Raw genomic sequence first — 21,354 nt, 5'->3', positions numbered from 1 at the left:
GTTCACCCTAGTAAACTATAGGAGGATATATGGCTGATATCTCAGTCTATTGGGTTCATCATAGTAAACTATAGGAGGATACATGGCTGATATCTCAGTCTATTGGGTTCACCCTAGTAAACTATAGAGGGATATATGGCTGATATCTCAGTCTATTGGGTTCACCCTATCAAACTATAGGGGGATATATGGCTGATATCTCAGTCTATTGGGTTCACCCTAGTAAACTATAGAGGGATATATGGCTGATATCTCAGTCTATTGGGTTCACCCTAGTAAACTATAGAGGATATATGGCTGATATCTCAGTCTATTGGGTTCACCCTAGTAAACTATAGGAGGATATATGGCTGATATCTCAGTCTATTGGGTTCACCCTAGTAAACTATAGGGGATATATGGCTGATATCTCAGTCTATTGGGTTCACCCTAGTAAACTATAGGAGGATATATGGCTGATATCTCAGTCTATTGGGTTCACCCTAGTAAACTATAGGGGGATATATGGCTGATATCTCAGTCTACTGGGTTCACCCTAGTAAACTATAGGAGGATATATGGCTGATATCTCAGTCTATTGGGTTCACCCTAGTAAACTATAGGAGGATATATGGCTGATATCTCAGTCTATTGGGTTCACCCTATCAAACTATAGGGGGATATATGGCTGATATCTCAGTCTACTGGGTACACCCTAGTAAACTATATGGGGATATATGGCTGATATCTCAGTCTATTGGGTTCACCCTAGTAAACTATAGGAGGATATATGGCTGATATCTCAGTCTATTGGGTTCACCCTAGTAAACTATATGAGGATATATGGCTGATATCTCAGTCTATTGGGTTCACCCTAGTAAACTATAGGAGGATATATGGCTGATATCTCAGTCTATTGGGTTCACCCTAGTAAACTATAGGAGGATATATGGCTGATATCTCAGTCTATTGGGTTCACCCTAGTAAACTATAGGAGGATATATGGCTGATATCTCAGTCTATTGGGTTCACCCTAGTAAACTATAGGAGGATATATGGCTGATATCTCAGTCTATTGGGTTCACCCTAGTAAACTATAGAGGATATATGGCTGATATCTCAGTCTATTGGGTTCACCCTAGTAAACTATAGGAGGATATATGGCTGATATCTCAGTCTATTTGGTTCACCCTAGTAAACTATAGGGGATATATGGCTGATATCTCAGTCTATTGGGTTCACCCTAGTAAACTATAGAGGGATATATGGCTGATATCTCAGTCTATTGGGTTCACCCTAGTAAACTATAGAGGATATATGGCTGATATCTCAGTCTATTGGGTTTACCCTAGTAAACCATAGGAGGATATATGGCTGATATCTCAGTCTATTGGGTTAATCCTAGTAAACTATAGGAGGATATATGGCTGATATCTCAGTCTATTGGGTTCACCCTAGTAAACTATAGGGGATATATGGCTGATATCTCAGTCTATTGGGTTCACCCTTGTAAACTATAGGAGGATATATGGCTGATATCTCAGTCTATTGGGTTCACCCTAGTAAACTATAGAGGATATTTGGCTGATATCTCAGTCTATTGATGTAATAGAGTTGGGTTCACCCTAGTAAACTATAGAGGATATATGGCTGATATCTCAGTCTATTGGGTTCACCCTAGTAAACTATAGGAGGATATATGGCTGATATCTCAGTCTACTGGGTTCACCCTAGTAAACTATAGGGGGATATATGGCTGATATCTCAGTCTATTGGGTTCACCCTAGTAAACTATAGGGGGATATATGGCTGATATCTCAGTCTACTGGGTTCACCCTAGTAAACTATAGGGGGATATATGGCTGATATCTCAGTCTATTGGGTTCACCCTAGTAAACTATAGGAGGATATATGGCTGATATCTCATTCTATTGGCTTCACCCTAGTAAACTATAGGGGGATATATGGCTGATATCTCAGTCTATTGGGTTCACCCTAGTAAACTATAGGAGGATATATGGCTGATATCTCAGTCTGTTGGGTTCACCCTAGTAAACTATAGGAGGATATATGGCTGATATCTCAGTCTATTGGGTTCACCCTAGTAAACTATAGGAGGATATATGGCTGATATCTCAGTCTATTGGGTTCACCCTAGTAAACTATAGGAGGATATATGGCTGATATCTCAGTCTATTGGGTTCACCCTAGTAAACTATAGGAGGATATATGGCTGATATCTCAGTCTATTGGGTTTACCCTAGTAAACTATAGGAGGATATATGGCTGATATCTCAGTCTATTGAGTTCACCCTAGTAAACTATACGAGGATATTTGGCTGATATCTCAGTCTATTGATGTAATAGAGTTGGGTTCACCCTAGTAAACTATAGAGGATATATGGCTGATATCTCAGTCTATTTGGTTCACCCTAGTAAACTATAGGAGGATATATGGCTGATATCTCAGTCTATTGGGTTCATCATAGTAAACTATAGGAGGATACATGGCTGATATCTCAGTCTATTGGGTTCACCCTAGTAAACTATAGAGGGATATATGGCTGATATCTCAGTCTATTGGGTTCACCCTAGTAAACTATAGGAGGATATATGGCTGATATCTCAGTCTACTGGGTTCACCCTAGTAAACTATAGGGGGATATATGGCTGATATCTCAGTCTATTGGGTTCACCCTAGTAAACTATAGGAGGATATATGGCTGATATCTCAGTCTATTGGCTTCACCCTAGTAAACTATAGGGGGATATATGGCTGATATCTCAGTCTATTGGGTTCACCCTAGTAAACTATAGGAGGATATATGGCTGATATCTCAGTCTATTGGGTTCACCCTAGTAAACTATAGGAGGATATATGGCTGATATCTCAGTCTATTGGGTTCACCCTAGTAAACTATAGGAGGATATATGGCTGATATCTCAGTCTATTGGCTTCACCCTAGTAAACTATAGGGGGATATATGGCTGATATCTCAGTCTATTGGGTTCACCCTAGTAAACTATAGGAGGATATATGGCTGATATCTCAGTCTATTGGGTTCACCCTAGTAAACTATAGGAGGATATATGGCTGATATCTCAGTCTATTGGGTTCACCCTAGTAAACTATAGGAGGATATATGGCTGATATCTCAGTCTATTGATGTAATAGAGTTGGGTTCACCCTAGTAAACTATAGAGGATATATGGCTGATATCTCAGTATATTGGGTTTACCCTAGTAAACTATAGGAGGATATATGGCTGATATCTCAGTCTATTGGGTTCACCCTAGTAAACTATAGGAGGATATATGGCTGATATCTCAGTCTATTGGGTTCACCCTAGTAAACTATAGGAGGATATATGGCTGATATCTCAGTCTATTGGGTTCACCCTAGTAAACTATAGGAGGATATATGGCTGATATCTCAGTCTATTGGGTTCACCCTAGTAAACTATAGGAGGATATATGGCTGATATCTCAGTCTATTGGGTTCACCCTAGTAAACTATAGGGGATATATGGCTGATATCTCAGTCTATTGGGTTCACCCTTGTAAACTATAGGAGGATATATGGCTGATATCTCAGTCTATTGGGTTCACCCTAGTAAACTATAGAGGATATATGGCTGATATCTCAGTCTATTGGGTTTACCCTAGTAAACTATAGGAGGATATATGGCTGATATCTCAGTCTATTGGGTTCACCCTAGTAAACTATACGAGGATATTTGGCTGATATCTCAGTCTATTGATGTAATAGAGTTGGGTTCACCCTAGTAAACTATAGAGGATATATGGCTGATATCTCAGTCTACTGGGTTCACCCTAGTAAACTATAGGAGGATATATGGCTGATATCTCAGTCTATTGGGTTCACCCTAGTAAACTATAGGAGGATATATGGCTGATATCTCAGTCTATTGGGTTCATCCTATCAAACTATAGGAGGATATATGGCTGATATCTCAGTCTATTGGGTTCACCCTAGTAAACTATAGAGGGATATATGGCTGATATCTCAGTCTATTGGGTTCATCCTAGTAAACTATAGGAGGATATATGGCTGATATCTCAGTCTATTGGGTTCATCCTAGTAAACTATAGGGGGAGATATGGCTGATATCTCAGTCTACTGGGTTCACCCTAGTAAACTGTAGGGGGATATATGGCTGATATCTCAGTCTATTGGGTTCATCCTAGTAAACTATAGGAGGATATATGGCTGATATCTCAGTCTATTGGGTTCATCCTAGTAAACTATAGGGGATATATGGCTGATATCTCAGTCTACTGGGTTCACCCTAGTAAAATATATGGGGATATATGGCTGATATCTCAGTCTATTGGGTTCACCCTAGTAAACTATAGGAGGATATATGGCTGATATCTCAGTCTATTGGGTTCACCCTAGTAAACTATAGGAGGATATATGGCTGATATCTCAGTCTATTGGGTTCACCCTAGTAAACTATGGGAGGATATATGGCTGATATCTCAGTCTATTGGGTTCACCCTAGTAAACTATAGGAGGATATATGGCTGATATCTCAGTCTATTGGGTTCACCCTAGTAAACTATAGGAGGATATATGGCTGATATCTCAGTCTACTGGGTTCACCCTAGTAAACTATAGGGGGATATATGGCTGATATCTCAGTCTATTGGGTTCACCCTAGTAAACTATACGGGGATATATGGCTGATATCTCAGTCTACTGGGTTCACCCTAGTAAACTATAGGGGGATATATGGCTGACATCTCAGTCTATTGGGTTCACCCTAGTAAACTATAGGAGGATATATGGCTGATATCTCAGTCTATTGGGTTCACCCTAGTAAACTATAGGGGATATATGGCTGATATCTCAGTCTATTGGGTTCACCCTAGTAAACTATAGGAGGATATATGGCTGATATCTCAGTCTATTGGGTTCACCCTAGTAAACTATAGGAGGATATAAGGCTGATATCTCAGTCTATTGGGTTCACCCTAGTAAACTATAGGGGATATATGGCTGATATCTCAGTCTATTGGGTTCACCCTTGTAAACTATAGGAGGATTTATGGCTGATATCTCAGTCTATTGGGTTCACCCTAGTAAACTATAGAGGATATATGGCTGATATCTCAGTCTATTGGGTTTACCCTAGTAAACTATAGGAGGATATATTGCTGATATCTCAGTCTATTGGGTTCACCCTAGTAAACTATACGAGGATATTTGGATGATATCTCAGTCTATTGATGTAATAGAGTTGGGTTCACCCTAGTAAACTATAGAGGATATATGGCTGATATCTCAGTCTATTGGGTTCACCCTAGTAAACTATAGAGGGATATATGGCTGATATCTCAGTCTATTGGGTTCACCCTAGTAAACTATAGAGGGATATATGGCTGATATCTCAGTCTATTGGGTTAATCCTAGTAAACTATAGGAGGATATATGGCTGATATCTCAGTCTATTGGGTTCACCCTAGTAAACTATAGGGGGATATATGGCTGATATCTCAGTCTACTGGGTTCACCCTAGTAAACTATAGGGGGATATATGGCTGATATCTCAGTCTATTGGGTTCACCCTAGTAAACTATAGGAGGATATATGGCTGATATCTCAGTCTATTGGCTTCACCCTAGTAAACTATAGGGGGATATATGGCTGATATCTCAGTCTATTGGGTTCACCCTAGTAAACTATAGGAGGATATATGGCTGATATCTCAGTCTGTTGGGTTCACCCTAGTAAACTATAGGAGGATATATGGCTGATATCTCAGTCTATTGGGTTCACCCTAGTAAACTATAGAGGATATATGGCTGATATGTCAGTCTATTGGGTTCACCCTAGTAAACTATAGGAGGATATATGGCTGATATCTCAGTCTATTGGGTTCACCCTAGTAAACTATAGGAGGATATATGGCTGATATCTCAGTCTATTGGGTTCACCCTAGTAAACTATAGGAGGATATATGGCTGATATCTCAGTCTATTGGGTTCACCCTAGTAAACTATAGGAGGATATATGGCTGATATCTCAGTCTATTGGGTTCACCCTAGTAAACTATAGGGGATATATGGCTGATATCTCAGTCTATTGGGTTCACCCTTGTAAACTATAGGAGGATATATGGCTGATATCTCAGTCTATTGGGTTTACCCTAGTAAACTATAGAGGATATATGGCTGATATCTCAGTCTATTGGGTTTACCCTAGTAAACTATAGGAGGATATGTGGCTGATATCTCAGTCTATTGGGTTCACCCTAGTAAACTATACGAGGATATTTGGCTGATATCTCAGTCTATTGATGTAATAGAGTTGGGTTCACCCTAGTAAACTATAGAGGATATATGGCTGATATCTCAGTCTATTGGGTTCACCCTAGTAAACTATAGGAGGATATATGGCTGATATCTCAGTCTATTGGGTTCATCATAGTAAACTATAGGAGGATACATGGCTGATATCTCAGTCTATTGGGTTCACCCTAGTAAACTATAGAGGGATATATGGCTGATATCTCAGTCTATTGGGTTCACCCTAGTAAACTATAGGAGGATATATGGCTGATATCTCAGTCTACTGGGTTCACCCTAGTAAACTATAGGGGGATATATGGCTGATATCTCAGTCTATTGGGTTCACCCTAGTAAACTATAGGAGGATATATGGCTGATATCTCAGTCTATTGGGTTCACCCTAGTAAACTATAGGGGGATATATGGCTGATATCTCAGTCTATTGGGTTCACCCTAGTAAACTATAGGAGGATATATGGCTGATATCTCAGTCTGTTGGGTTCACCCTAGTAAACTATAGGAGGATATATGGCTGATATCTCAGTCTATTGGGTTCACCCTAGTAAACTATAGGAGGATATATGGCTGATATCTCAGTCTATTGGGTTCACCCTAGTAAACTATAGGAGGATATATGGCTGATATCTCAGTCTATTGGGTTCACCCTAGTAAACTATAGGAGGATATATGGCTGATATCTCAGTCTATTGGGTTCACCCTAGTAAACTATAGAGGATATATGGCTGATATGTCAGTCTATTGGGTTCACCCTAGTAAACTATAGGAGGATATATGGCTGATATCTCAGTCTATTGGGTTCACCCTAGTAAACTATAGGAGGATATATGGCTGATATCTCAGTCTATTGGGTTCACCCTAGTAAACTATAGGAGGATATATGGCTGATATCTCAGTCTATTGGGTTCACCCTAGTAAACTATAGGAGGATATATGGCTGATATCTCAGTCTATTGGGTTCACCCTAGTAAACTATAGGGGATATATGGCTGATATCTCAGTCTATTGGGTTCACCCTTGTAAACTATAGGAGGATATATGGCTGATATCTCAGTCTATTGGGTTTACCCTAGTAAACTATAGAGGATATATGGCTGATATCTCAGTCTATTGGGTTTACCCTAGTAAACTATAGGAGGATATGTGGCTGATATCTCAGTCTATTGGGTTCACCCTAGTAAACTATACGAGGATATTTGGCTGATATCTCAGTCTATTGATGTAATAGAGTTGGGTTCACCCTAGTAAACTATAGAGGATATATGGCTGATATCTCAGTCTATTGGGTTCACCCTAGTAAACTATAGGAGGATATATGGCTGATATCTCAGTCTATTGGGTTCATCATAGTAAACTATAGGAGGATACATGGCTGATATCTCAGTCTATTGGGTTCACCCTAGTAAACTATAGAGGGATATATGGCTGATATCTCAGTCTATTGGGTTCACCCTAGTAAACTATAGGAGGATATATGGCTGATATCTCAGTCTACTGGGTTCACCCTAGTAAACTATAGGGGGATATATGGCTGATATCTCAGTCTATTGGGTTCACCCTAGTAAACTATAGGAGGATATATGGCTGATATCTCAGTCTATTGGGTTCACCCTAGTAAACTATAGGGGGATATATGGCTGATATCTCAGTCTATTGGGTTCACCCTAGTAAACTATAGGAGGATATATGGCTGATATCTCAGTCTGTTGGGTTCACCCTAGTAAACTATAGGAGGATATATGGCTGATATCTCAGTCTATTGGGTTCACCCTAGTAAACTATAGGAGGATATATGGCTGATATCTCAGTCTATTGGGTTCACCCTAGTAAACTATAGGAGGATATATGGCTGATATCTCAGTCTATTGGGTTCACCCTAGTAAACTATAGGAGGATATATGGCTGATATCTCAGTCTATTGGGTTCACCCTAGTAAACTATAGGAGGATATATGGCTGATATCTCAGTCTATTGGGTTCACCCTAGTAAACTATAGGGGATATATGGCTGATATCTCAGTCTATTGGGTTCACCCTTGTAAACTATAGGAGGATATATGGCTGATATCTCAGTCTATTGGGTTCACCCTAGTAAACTATAGAGGATATATGGCTGATATCTCAGTCTATTGGGTTTACCCTAGTAAACTATAGGAGGATATATGGCTGATATCTCAGTCTATTGGGTTCACCCTAGTAAACTATAGGAGGATATATGGCTGATATCTCAGTCTATTGGGTTCACCCTAGTAAACTATAGGAGGATATATGGCTGATATCTCAGTCTATTGGGTTCACCCTAGTAAACTATAGGAGGATATATGGCTGATATCTCAGTCTATTGGGTTCACCCTAGTAAACTATAGGAGGATATATGGCTGATATCTCAGTCTATTGGGTTCACCCTAGTAAACTATAGGAGGATATATGGCTGATATCTCAGTCTATTGGGTTCACCCTAGTAAACTATAGGGGATATATGGCTGATATCTCAGTCTATTGGGTTCACCCTTGTAAACTATAGGAGGATATATGGCTGATATCTCAGTCTATTGGGTTCACCCTAGTAAACTATAGAGGATATATGGCTGATATCTCAGTCTATTGGGTTTACCCTAGTAAACTATAGGAGGATATATGGCTGATATCTCAGTCTATTGGGTTCACCCTAGTAAACTATACGAGGATATTTGGCTGATATCTCAGTCTATTGATGTAATAGAGTTGGGTTCACCCTAGTAAACTATAGAGGATATATGGCTGATATCTCAGTCTATTGGGTTCACCCTAGTAAACTATAGGAGGATATATGGCTGATATCTCAGTCTATTGGGTTTACCCTAGTAAACTATAGGAGGATATATGGCTGATATCTCAGTCTATTGGGTTCACCCTAGTAAACTATACGAGGATATATGGCTGATATCCAGTATATTGATGTAATAGAGTTGGGTTCACCCTAGTAAACTATAGAGGATATATGGCTGATATCTCAGTCTATTGGGTTCACCCTAGTAAACTATAGGAGGATATATGGCTGATATCTCAGTCTATTGGGTTCATCCTAGTAAATTATAGGAGGATATATGGCTGATATCTCAGTCTACTGGGATCACCCTAGTAAACTATAGGGGGATATATGGCTGATATCTCAGTCTATTGGGTTCATCCTAGTAAACTATAGGAGGATATATGGCTGATATCTCAGTCTATTGGGTTCATCCTAGTAAACTATAGGGGGATATATGGCTGATATCGCAGTATATTGATGGTGTAATAGAGTTGGGTTCACCCTAGTAAACTATAGAGCGATATATGGCTGATATCTCAGTCTATTGATGTAATAGAGTTGGGTTCACCCTAGTAAACTATAGGAGGATATATGGCTGATATCTCAGTCTATTGGGTTCACCCTAGTAAACTATAGAGGATATATGGCTGATATCTCAGTCTATTGGGTTCACCCTAGTAAACTATAGGAGGATATATGGCTGATATCTGAGTCTATTGGGTTCACCCTAGTAAACTGTAGGAGGATATATGGCTGATATCTCATTCTATTGGGTTCACCCTAGTAAACTATAGGAGGGTATATGGCTGAAATCTCAGTCTACTGGGTTCACCCTAGTAAACTATAGGGGGATATATGGCTGATATCTCAGTCTATTGGGTTCACCCTAGTAAACTATAGGAGGATATATGGCTGATATCTCAGTATATTGATGATGTAATAGAGTTGGGTTCACCCTAGTAAACTATAGGGGGACATATGGCTGATATCTCAGTCTATTGGGTTCACCCTAGTAAACTATAGGGGGACATATGGCTGATATCTCAGTCGATTGGGTTCACCCTAGTAAACTATAGGAGGATATATGGCTGATATCTCAGTCTATTGGGTTCACCCTAGTAAACTATAGGAGGATATATGGCTGATATCTCAGTCTATTGGGTTCACCCTAGTAAACTATAGGGGGACATATGGCTGATATCTCAGTCTATTGGGTTCACCCTAGTAAACTATAGGAGGATATATGGCTGATATCTCAGTCTGTTGGGTTCACCCTAGTAAACTATAGGGGGATTTATGGCTTATATCTCAGTCTATTAGGTTCACCCTAGTAAACTATAGGAGGATATATGGCTGATATCTCAGTCTATTGGGTTCACCCTAGTAAACTATAGGAGGATATATGGCTGATATCTCAGTCTATTGGGTTCACCCTAGTAAACTATAGGAGGATATATGGCTGATATCTCAGTCTATTGGGTTCACCCTAGTAAACTATAGGAGGATATATGGCTGATATCTCAGTCTATTGGGTTCACCCTAGTAAACTATAGAGGATATATGGCTGATATCTCAGTCTATTGGGTTCACCCTAGTAAACTATAGGAGGATATATGGCTGATATCTCAGTCTATTGGGTTCACCCTAGTAAACTGTAGGAGGATATATGGCTGATATCTCAGTCTATTGGGTTCACCCTAGTAAACTATAGGAGGGTATATGGCTGAAATCTCAGTCTACTGGGTTCACCCTAGTAAACTATAGGGGGATATATGGCTGATATCTCAGTCTATTGGGTTCACCCTAGTAAACTATAGGAGGATATATGGCTGATATCTCAGTATATTGATGATGTAATAGAGTTGGGTTCACCCTAGTAAACTATAGGGGGACATATGGCTGATATCTCAGTCTATTGGGTTCACCCTAGTAAACTATAGGGGGACATATGGCTGATATCTCAGTCGATTGGGTTCACCCTAGTAAACTATAGGAGGATATATGGCTGATATCTCAGTCTATTGGGTTCACCCTAGTAAACTATAGGAGGATATATGGCTGATATCTCAGTCTATTGGGTTCACCCTAGTAAACTATAGGGGGACATATGGCTGATATCTCAGTCTGTTGGGTTCACCCTAGTAAACTATAGGAGGGTATATGGCTGAAATCTCAGTCTACTGGGTTCACCCTAGTAAACTATAGGGGGATATATGGCTGATATCTCAGTCTATTGGGTTCACCCTAGTAAACTATAGGAGGATATATGGCTGATATCTCAGTATATTGATGATGTAATAGAGTTGGGTTCACCCTAGTAAACTATAGGGGGACATATGGCTGATATCTCAGTCTATTGGGTTCACCCTAGTAAACTATAGGGGGACATATGGCTGATATCTCAGTCGATTGGGTTCACCCTAGTAAACTATAGGAGGATATATGGCTGATATCTCAGTCTATTGGGTTCACCCTAGTAAACTATAGGAGGATATATGGCTGATATCTCAGTCTATTGGGTTCACCCTAGTAAACTATAGGGGGACATATGGCTGATATCTCAGTCTGTTGGGTTCACCCTAGTAAACTATAGGGGGATTTATGGCTTATATCTCAGTCTATTAGGTTCACCCTAGTAAACTATAGGAGGATATATGGCTGATATCTCAGTCTATTGGGTTCACCCTAGTAAACTATAGGAGGATATATGGCTGATATCTCAGTCTATTGGGTTCACCCTAGTAAACTATAGGAGGATATATGGCTGATATCTCAGTCTATTGGGTTCACCCTAGTAAACTATAGGAGGATATATGGCTGATATCTCAGTCTATTGGGTTCGCCCTAGTAAACTATAGGAGGATATATGGCTGATATCTCAGTCTATTGGGTTCACCCTAGTAAACTATAGGAGGATATATGGCTGATATCTCAGTCTATTGGGTTCACCCTAGTAAACTATAGGAGGATATGGCTGATATCTTAGTCTATTGATGTAATAGAGTTGGGTTGACCCTAGTAAACTATAGGAGGATATATGGCTGATATCTCAGTCTATTGGGTTCACCCTAGTAAACTATAGGGGGATATATGGCTGATATCTCAGTCTACTGGGTTCACCCTAGTAAACTATAGGAGGATATATGGCTGATATCTCAGTCTATTGGGTTCACCCTAGTAAACTATAGGACGATATATGGCTGATATCTCAGTCTATTGGGTTCACCCTAGTAAACTATAGGAGGATATATGGCTGATATCTCAGTCTATTGGGTTCACCCTAGTAAACTATAGGAGGATATATGGCTGATATCTCAGTCTATTGGGTTCACCCTAGTAAACTATAGGAGGATATATGGCTGATATCTCAGTCTATTGGGTTCACCCTAGTAAACTATAGGAGGATATGGCTGATATCTTAGTCTATTGATGTAATAGAGTTGGGTTCACCCTAGTAAACTATAGGAGGATATATGGCTGATATCTCAGTCTATTGGGTTCACCCTAGTAAACTATAGGGGGATATATGGCTGATATCTCAGTCTACTGGGTTCACCCTAGTAAACTATAGGGGGATATATGGCTGATATCTCAGTCTATTGGGTTCACCCTAGTAAACTATAGGAGGATATATGGCTGATATCTCAGTCTATTGGGTTCACCCTAGTAAACTATAGGAGGATATATGGCTGATATCTCAGTCTATTGGGTTCACCCTAGTAAACTATAGGAGGATATATGGCTGATATCTCAGTCTATTGGGTTCACCCTAGTAAACTATAGAGGATATATGGCTGATATCTCAGTCTATTGGGTTCACCCTAGTAAACTATAGGAGGATATATGGCTGATATCTCATTCTATTGGGTTCACCCTAGTAAACTGTAGGAGGATATATGGCTGATATCTCAGTCTATTGGGTTCACCCTAGTAAACTATAGGAGGGTATATGGCTGAAATCTCAGTCTACTGGGTTCACCCTAGTAAACTATAGGGGGATATATGGCTGATATCTCAGTCTATTGGGTTCACCCTAGTAAACTATAGGAGGATATATGGCTGATATCTCAGTATATTGATGATGTAATAGAGTTGGGTTCACCCTAGTAAACTATAGGGGGACATATGGCTGATATCTCAGTCTATTGGGTTCACCCTAGTAAACTATAGGGGGACATATGGCTGATATCTCAGTCGATTGGGTTCACCCTAGTAAACTATAGGAGGATATATGGCTGATATCTCAGTCTATTGGGTTCACCCTAGTAAACTATAGGAGGATATATGGCTGATATCTCAGTCTGTTGGGTTCACCCTAGTAAACTATAGGGGGATTTATGGCTTATATCTCAGTCTATTGGGTTCACCCTAGTAAACTATAGGAGGATATATGGCTGATATCTCAGTCTATTGGGTTCACCCTAGTAAACTATAGGAGGATATATGGCTGATATCTCAGTCTATTGGGTTCACCCTAGTAAACTATAGGAGGATATATGGCTGATATCTCAGTCTATTGGGTTCACCCTAGTAAATTATAGGAGGATATATGGCTGATATCTCAGTCTATTGGGTTCACCCTAGTAAACTATAGGAGGATATGGCTGATATCTTAGTCAATTGATGTAATAGAGTTGGGTTCACCCTAGTAAACTATAGGAGGATATATGGCTGATATCTCAGTCTATTGGGTTCACCCTAGTAAACTATAGGGGGATATATGGCTGATATCTCAGTCTACTGGGTTCACCCTAGTAAACTATAGGGGGATATATGGCTGATATCTCAGTCTATTGGGTTCACCCTAGTAAACTATAGGAGGATATATGGCTGATATCTCAGTCTATTGGCTTCACCCTAGTAAACTATAGGAGGATATATGGCTGATATCTCAGTCTATTGGGTTCACCCTAGTAAACTATAGGAGGATATATGGCTGATATCTCAGTCTATTGGGTTCACCCTAGTAAACTATAGGAGGATATATGGCTGATATCTCAGTCTATTGGGTTCACCCTAGTAAACTATAGGAGGATATGGCTGATATCTTAGTCAATTGATGTAATAGAGTTGGGTTCACCCTAGTAAACTATAGGAGGATATATGGCTGATATCTCAGTCTATTGGGTTCACCCTAGTAAACTATAGGGGGATATATGGCTGATATCTCAGTCTACTGGGTTCACCCTAGTAAACTATAGGGGGATATATGGCTGATATCTCAGTCTATTGGGTTCACCCTAGTAAACTATAGGAGGATATATGGCTGATATCTCAGTCTATTGGCTTCACCCTAGTAAACTATAGGGGGATATATGGCTGATATCTCAGTCTGTTGGGTTCACCCTAGTAAACTATAGGAGGATATATGGCTGATATCTCAGTCTATTGGGTTCCCCCTAGTAAACTATAGGAGGATATATGGCTGATATCTCAGTCTATTGGGTTCACCCTAATAAACTATAGGAGGATATATGGCTGATATCTTAGTCTATTGATGTAATAGAGTTGGGTTCACCCTAGTAAACTATAGGAGGATATATGGCTGATATCTCAGTCTATTGGGTTCACCCTAGTAAACTATAGGAGGATATATGGCTGATATCTCAGTCTATTGGGTTCACCCTAGTAAACTATAGGGGGATATATGGCTGATATCTCAGTCTATTGGGTTCACCCTAGTAAACTATAGGAGGATATATGGCTGATATCTTAGTCTATTGGGTTCACCCTAGTAAACTATAGGAGGATATATGGCTGATATCTCAGTCTATTGGGTTCACCCTAGTAAACTATAGGAGGGTATATGGCTGATATCTCAGTCTACTTACTGGGTTCACCCTAGTAAACTATAGGGGGATATATGGCTGATATCTCAGTCTATTGGGTTCACCCTAGTAAACTATAGGAGGATATATGGCTGATATCTCAGTCTATTGGGTTCACCCTAGGAAACTATAGGGGGATATATGGCTGATATCTCAGTATATTGATGATGTAATATAGTTGTGTTCACCCTAGTAAACTATAGGAGGATATATGGCTGATATCTCAGTCTACTGGGTTCACCCTAGTAAACTATAGGAGGATATATGGCTGATATCTCAGTATATTGATGGTGTAATAGAGTTGGGTTCACCCTAGTAAACTATAGAGGGATATATGGCCGATATCTCAGTCTATTGATGTAATAGAGTTGGGTTCACCCTAGTAAACTATAGGAGGATATATGGCTGATATCTCAGTCTATTGGGTTCACCCTAGTATACTATAGAGGGATATATGGCTGATATCTCAGTCTATTGGGTTCACCCTAGTAAACTATAGGAGGATATATGGCTGATATCTCAGTCTATTGGGTTCACCCTAGTAAACTATAGGGGGATATATGGCTGATATCTCAGTCTATTGGGTTCACCCTAGTAAACAATAGGAGGATATATGGCTGATATCTTAGTCTATTGGGTTCACCCTAGTAAACTATAGGAGGATATATGGCTGATATCTCAGTCTATTGGGTTCACCCTAGTAAACTAAAGGAGGATATATGGCTGATATCTCAGTATATTGGGTTCACCCTAGTAAACTAAAGGAGGATATATGACTATCTCAGTATATTGATGATGTAATAGAGTTGGGTTCACCCTAGTAAACTATAGGGGGATATATGGCTGATATCTCAGTCTATTGGGTTCACCCTAGGAAACTATAGGGGGACATATGGCTGATATCTCAGTCGATTGGGTTCACCCTAGTAAACTATAGGAGGATATATGGCTGATATCTCAGTCTATTGGGTTCACCCTAGTAAACTATAGGAGGATATATGGCTGATATCTCAGTCTATTGGGTTCACCCTAGTAAACTATAGGAGGATATATGGCTGATATCTCAGTCTATTGGGTTCACCCTAGTAAACTATAGGAGGATATATGGCTGATATCTCAGTCTATTGGGTTCACCCTAGTAAACTATAGGAGGATATATGGCTGATATCTCAGTATATTGATGATGTAATAGAGTTGGGTTCACCCTAGTAAACTATAGGGGGACATATGGCTGATATCTCAGTCTATTGGGTTCACCCTAGTAAACTATAGGGGGACATATGGCTGATATCTCAGTCGATTGGGTTCACCCTAGTAAACTATAGGAGGATATATGGCTGATATCTCAGTCTATTGGGTTCACCCTAGTAAACTATAGGAGGATATATGGCTGATATCTCAGTCTATTGGGTTCACCCTAGTAAACTATAGGGGGACATATGGCTGATATCTCAGTCTGTTGGGTTCACCCTAGTAAACTATAGGGGGATTTATGGCTTATATCTCAGTCTATTAGGTTCACCCTAGTAAACTATAGGAGGATATATGGCTGATATCTCAGTCTATTGGGTTCACCCTAGTAAACTATAGGAGGATATATGGCTGATATCTCAGTCTATTGGGTTCACCCTAGTAAACTATAGGAGGATATATGGCTGATATCTCAGTCTATTGGGTTCACCCTAGTAAACTATAGGAGGATATATGGCTGATATCTCAGTCTATTGGGTTCACCCTAGTAAACTATAGGAGGATATATGGCTGATATCTCAGTCTATTGGGTTCACCCTAGTAAACTATAGGAGGATATGGCTGATATCTCAGTCTATTGGGTTCACCCTAGTAAACTATAGGAGGATATGGCTGATATCTTAGTCTATTGATGTAATAGAGTTGGGTTGACCCTAGTAAACTATAGGAGGATATATGGCTGATATCTCAGTCTATTGGGTTCACCCTAGTAAACTATAGGGGGATATATGGCTGATATCTCAGTCTACTGGGTTCACCCTAGTAAACTATAGGAGGATATATGGCTGATATCTCAGTCTATTGGGTTCACCCTAGTAAACTATAGGACGATATATGGCTGATATCTCAGTCTATTGGGTTCACCCTAGTAAACTATAGGAGGATATATGGCTGATATCTCAGTCTATTGGGTTCACCCGGGTAAACTATAGGAGGATATATGGCTGATATCTCAGTCTATTGGGTTCACCCTAGTAAACTATAGGAGGATATATGGCTGATATCTCAGTCTATTGGGTTCACCCTAGTAAACTATAGGAGGATATGGCTGATATCTTAGTCTATTGATGTAATAGAGTTGGGTTCACCCTAGTAAACTATAGGAGGATATGGCTGATATCTTAGTCTATTGATGTAATAGAGTTGGGTTCACCCTAGTAAACTATAGGAGGATATATGGCTGATATCTCAGTCTATTGGGTTCACCCTAGTAAACTATAGGGGGATATATGGCTGATATCTCAGTCTACTGGGTTCACCCTAGTAAACTATAGGGGGATATATGGCTGATATCTCAGTCTATTGGGTTCACCCTAGTAAACTATAGGAGGATATATGGCTGATATCTCAGTCTATTGGGTTCACCCTAGTAAACTATAGGAGGATATATGGCTGATATCTCAGTCTATTGGGTTCACCCTAGTAAACTATAGGAGGATATATGGCTGATATCTCAGTCTATTGGGTTCACCCTAGTAAACTATAGAGGATATATGGCTGATATCTCAGTCTATTGGGTTCACCCTAGTAAACTATAGGAGGATATATGGCTGATATCTCAGTATATTGATGATGTAATAGAGTTGGGTTCACCCTAGTAAACTATAGGGGGACATATGGCTGATATCTCAGTCTATTGGGTTCACCCTAGTAAACTATAGGGGGACATATGGCTGATATCTCAGTCTGTTGGGTTCACCCTAGTAAACTATAGGGGGATTTATGGCTTATATCTCAGTCTATTAGGTTCACCCTAGTAAACTATAGGAGGATATATGGCTGATATCTCAGTCTATTGGGTTCACCCTAGTAAACTATAGGAGGATATATGGCTGATATCTCAGTCTATTGGGTTCACCCTAGTAAACTATAGGAGGATATATGGCTGATATCTCAGTCTATTGGGTTCACCCTAGTAAACTATAGGAGGATATATGGCTGATATCTCAGTCTATTGGGTTCACCCTAGTAAACTATAGGAGGATATATGGCTGATATCTCAGTCTATTGGGTTCACCCTAGTAAACTATAGGAGGATATGGCTGATATCTCAGTCTATTGGGTTCACCCTAGTAAACTATAGGAGGATATGGCTGATATCTTAGTCTATTGATGTAATAGAGTTGGGTTGACCCTAGTAAACTATAGGAGGATATATGGCTGATATCTCAGTCTATTGGGTTCACCCTAGTAAACTATAGGGGGATATATGGCTGATATCTCAGTCTACTGGGTTCACCCTAGTAAACTATAGGAGGATATATGGCTGATATCTCAGTCTATTGGGTTCACCCTAGTAAACTATAGGACGATATATGGCTGATATCTCAGTCTATTGGGTTCACCCTAGTAAACTATAGGAGGATATATGGCTGATATCTCAGTCTATTGGGTTCACCCTAGTAAACTATAGGAGGATATATGGCTGATATCTCAGTCTATTGGGTTCACCCTAGTAAACTATAGGAGGATATATGGCTGATATCTCAGTCTATTGGGTTCACCCTAGTAAACTATAGGAGGATATGGCTGATATCTTAGTCTATTGATGTAATAGAGTTGGGTTCACCCTAGTAAACTATAGGAGGATATGGCTGATATCTTAGTCTATTGATGTAATAGAGTTGGGTTCACCCTAGTAAACTATAGGAGGATATATGGCTGATATCTCAGTCTATTGGGTTCACCCTAGTAAACTATAGGGGGATATATGGCTGATATCTCAGTCTACTGGGTTCACCCTAGTAAACTATAGGGGGATATATGGCTGATATCTCAGTCTATTGGGTTCACCCTAGTAAACTATAGGAGGATATATGGCTGATATCTCAGTCTATTGGGTTCACCCTAGTAAACTATAGGAGGATATATGGCTGATATCTCAGTCTATTGGGTTCACCCTAGTAAACTATAGGAGGATATATGGCTGATATCTCAGTCTATTGGGTTCACCCTAGTAAACTATAGAGGATATATGGCTGATATCTCAGTCTATTGGGTTCACCCTAGTAAACTATAGGAGGATATATGGCTGATATCTCAGTCTATTGGGTTCACCCTAGTAAACTGTAGGAGGATATATGGCTGATATCTCAGTCTATTGGGTTCACCCTAGTAAACTATAGGAGGGTATATGGCTGAAATCTCAGTCTACTGGGTTCACCCTAGTAAACTATAGGGGGATATATGGCTGATATCTCAGTCTATTGGGTTCACCCTAGTAAACTATAGGAGGATATATGGCTGATATCTCAGTATATTGATGATGTAATAGAGTTGGGTTCACCCTAGTAAACTATAGGGGGACATATGGCTGATATCTCAGTCTATTGGGTTCACCCTAGTAAACTATAGGGGGACATATGGCTGATATCTCAGTCGATTGGGTTCACCCTAGTAAACTATAGGAGGATATATGGCTGATATCTCAGTCTATTGGGTTCACCCTAGTAAACTATAGGAGGATATATGGCTGATATCTCAGTCTATTGGGTTCACCCTAGTAAACTATAGGGGGACATATGGCTGATATCTCAGTCTGTTGGGTTCACCCTAGTAAACTATAGGAGGGTATATGGCTGAAATCTCAGTCTACTGGGTTCACCCTAGTAAACTATAGGGGGATATATGGCTGATATCTCAGTCTATTGGGTTCACCCTAGTAAACTATAGGAGGATATATGGCTGATATCTCAGTATATTGATGATGTAATAGAGTTGGGTTCACCCTAGTAAACTATAGGGGGACATATGGCTGATATCTCAGTCTATTGGGTTCACCCTAGTAAACTATAGGGGGACATATGGCTGATATCTCAGTCGATTGGGTTCACCCTAGTAAACTATAGGAGGATATATGGCTGATATCTCAGTCTATTGGGTTCACCCTAGTAAACTATAGGAGGATATATGGCTGATATCTCAGTCTATTGGGTTCACCCTAGTAAACTATAGGGGGACATATGGCTGATATCTCAGTCTGTTGGGTTCACCCTAGTAAACTATAGGGGGATTTATGGCTTCTATCTCAGTCTATTAGGTTCACCCTAGTAAACTATAGGAGGATATATGGCTGATATCTCAGTCTATTGGGTTCACCCTAGTAAACTATAGGAGGATATATGGCTGATATCTCAGTCTATTGGGTTCACCCTAGTAAACTATAGGAGGATATATGGCTGATATCTCAGTCTATTGGGTTCACCCTAGTAAACTATAGGAGGATATATGGCTGATATCTCAGTCTATTGGGTTCACCCTAGTAAACTATAGGAGGATATATGGCTGATATCTCAGTCTATTGGGTTCACCCTAGTAAACTATAGGAGGATATGGCTGATATCTTAGTCTATTGATGTAATAGAGTTGGGTTGACCCTAGTAAACTATAGGAGGATATATGGCTGATATCTCAGTCTATTGGGTTCACCCTAGTAAACTATAGGGGGATATATGGCTGATATCTCAGTCTATTGGGTTCACCCTAGTAAACTATAGGAGGATATATGGCTGATATCTCAGTCTATTGGGTTCACCCTAGTAAACTATAGGAGGATATATGGCTGATATCTCAGTCTATTGGGTTCACCCTAGTAAACTATAGGAGGATATGGCTGATATCTTAGTCTATTGATGTAATAGAGTTGGGTTCACCCTAGTAAACTATAGGAGGATATATGGCTGATATCTCAGTCTATTGGGGTCACCCTAGTAAACTATAGGGGGATATATGGCTGATATCTCAGTCTACTGGGTTCACCCTAGTAAACTATAGGGGGATATATGGCTGATATCTCAGTCTATTGGGTTCACCCTAATAAACTATAGGAGGATATATGGCTGATATCTTAGTCTATTGATGTAATAGAGTTGGGTTCACCCTAGTAAACTATAGGAGGATATATGGCTGATATCTCAGTCTATTGGGTTCACCCTAGTAAACTATAGGAGGATATATGGCTGATATCTCAGTCTATTGGGTTCACCCTAGTAAACTATAGGAGGATATATGGCTGATATCTCAGTCTATTGGGTTGACCCTAGTAAACTATAGGAGGATATATGGCTGATATCTTAGTCTATTGGGTTCACCCTAGTAAACTATAGGAGGATATATGGCTGATATCTTAGTCTATTGGGTTCACCCTAGTAAACTATAGGAGGATATATGGCTG

At 39.8% G+C, this 21,354-nt stretch overlaps 1 protein-coding gene across 13 annotated transcripts in view; it reads right to left on the bottom strand.

The window, feature by feature from the left end:
* LOC110535267 (butyrophilin subfamily 1 member A1) overlaps positions 1–21,354 on the bottom strand; it is a 142,036-nt gene that overhangs the window by 85,183 nt on the left and 35,499 nt on the right. Inside the window, exon 15 of one of the 13 annotated variants that reach the window (XM_090183248.1) lies at positions 1–21,354. This exon is cut by the window's left edge and continues 33,391 nt beyond it; it is cut by the window's right edge and continues 12,276 nt beyond it. The exons of the other annotated variants lie outside the window; for them this stretch is intronic. The gene's annotated coding sequence lies outside the window, so the exon portion shown is untranslated. 13 annotated transcript variants of the gene reach the window in all.

The sequence above is a fragment of the Oncorhynchus mykiss genome, chromosome 9 (assembly GCF_057628025.1).
Source record: "Oncorhynchus mykiss isolate SJ-2025 chromosome 9, ASM5762802v1, whole genome shotgun sequence".
In the NCBI taxonomy this organism is placed as follows: domain Eukaryota; kingdom Metazoa; phylum Chordata; class Actinopteri; order Salmoniformes; family Salmonidae; genus Oncorhynchus; species Oncorhynchus mykiss.
This window is presented reverse-complemented; position numbering and strand designations above follow the sequence as displayed.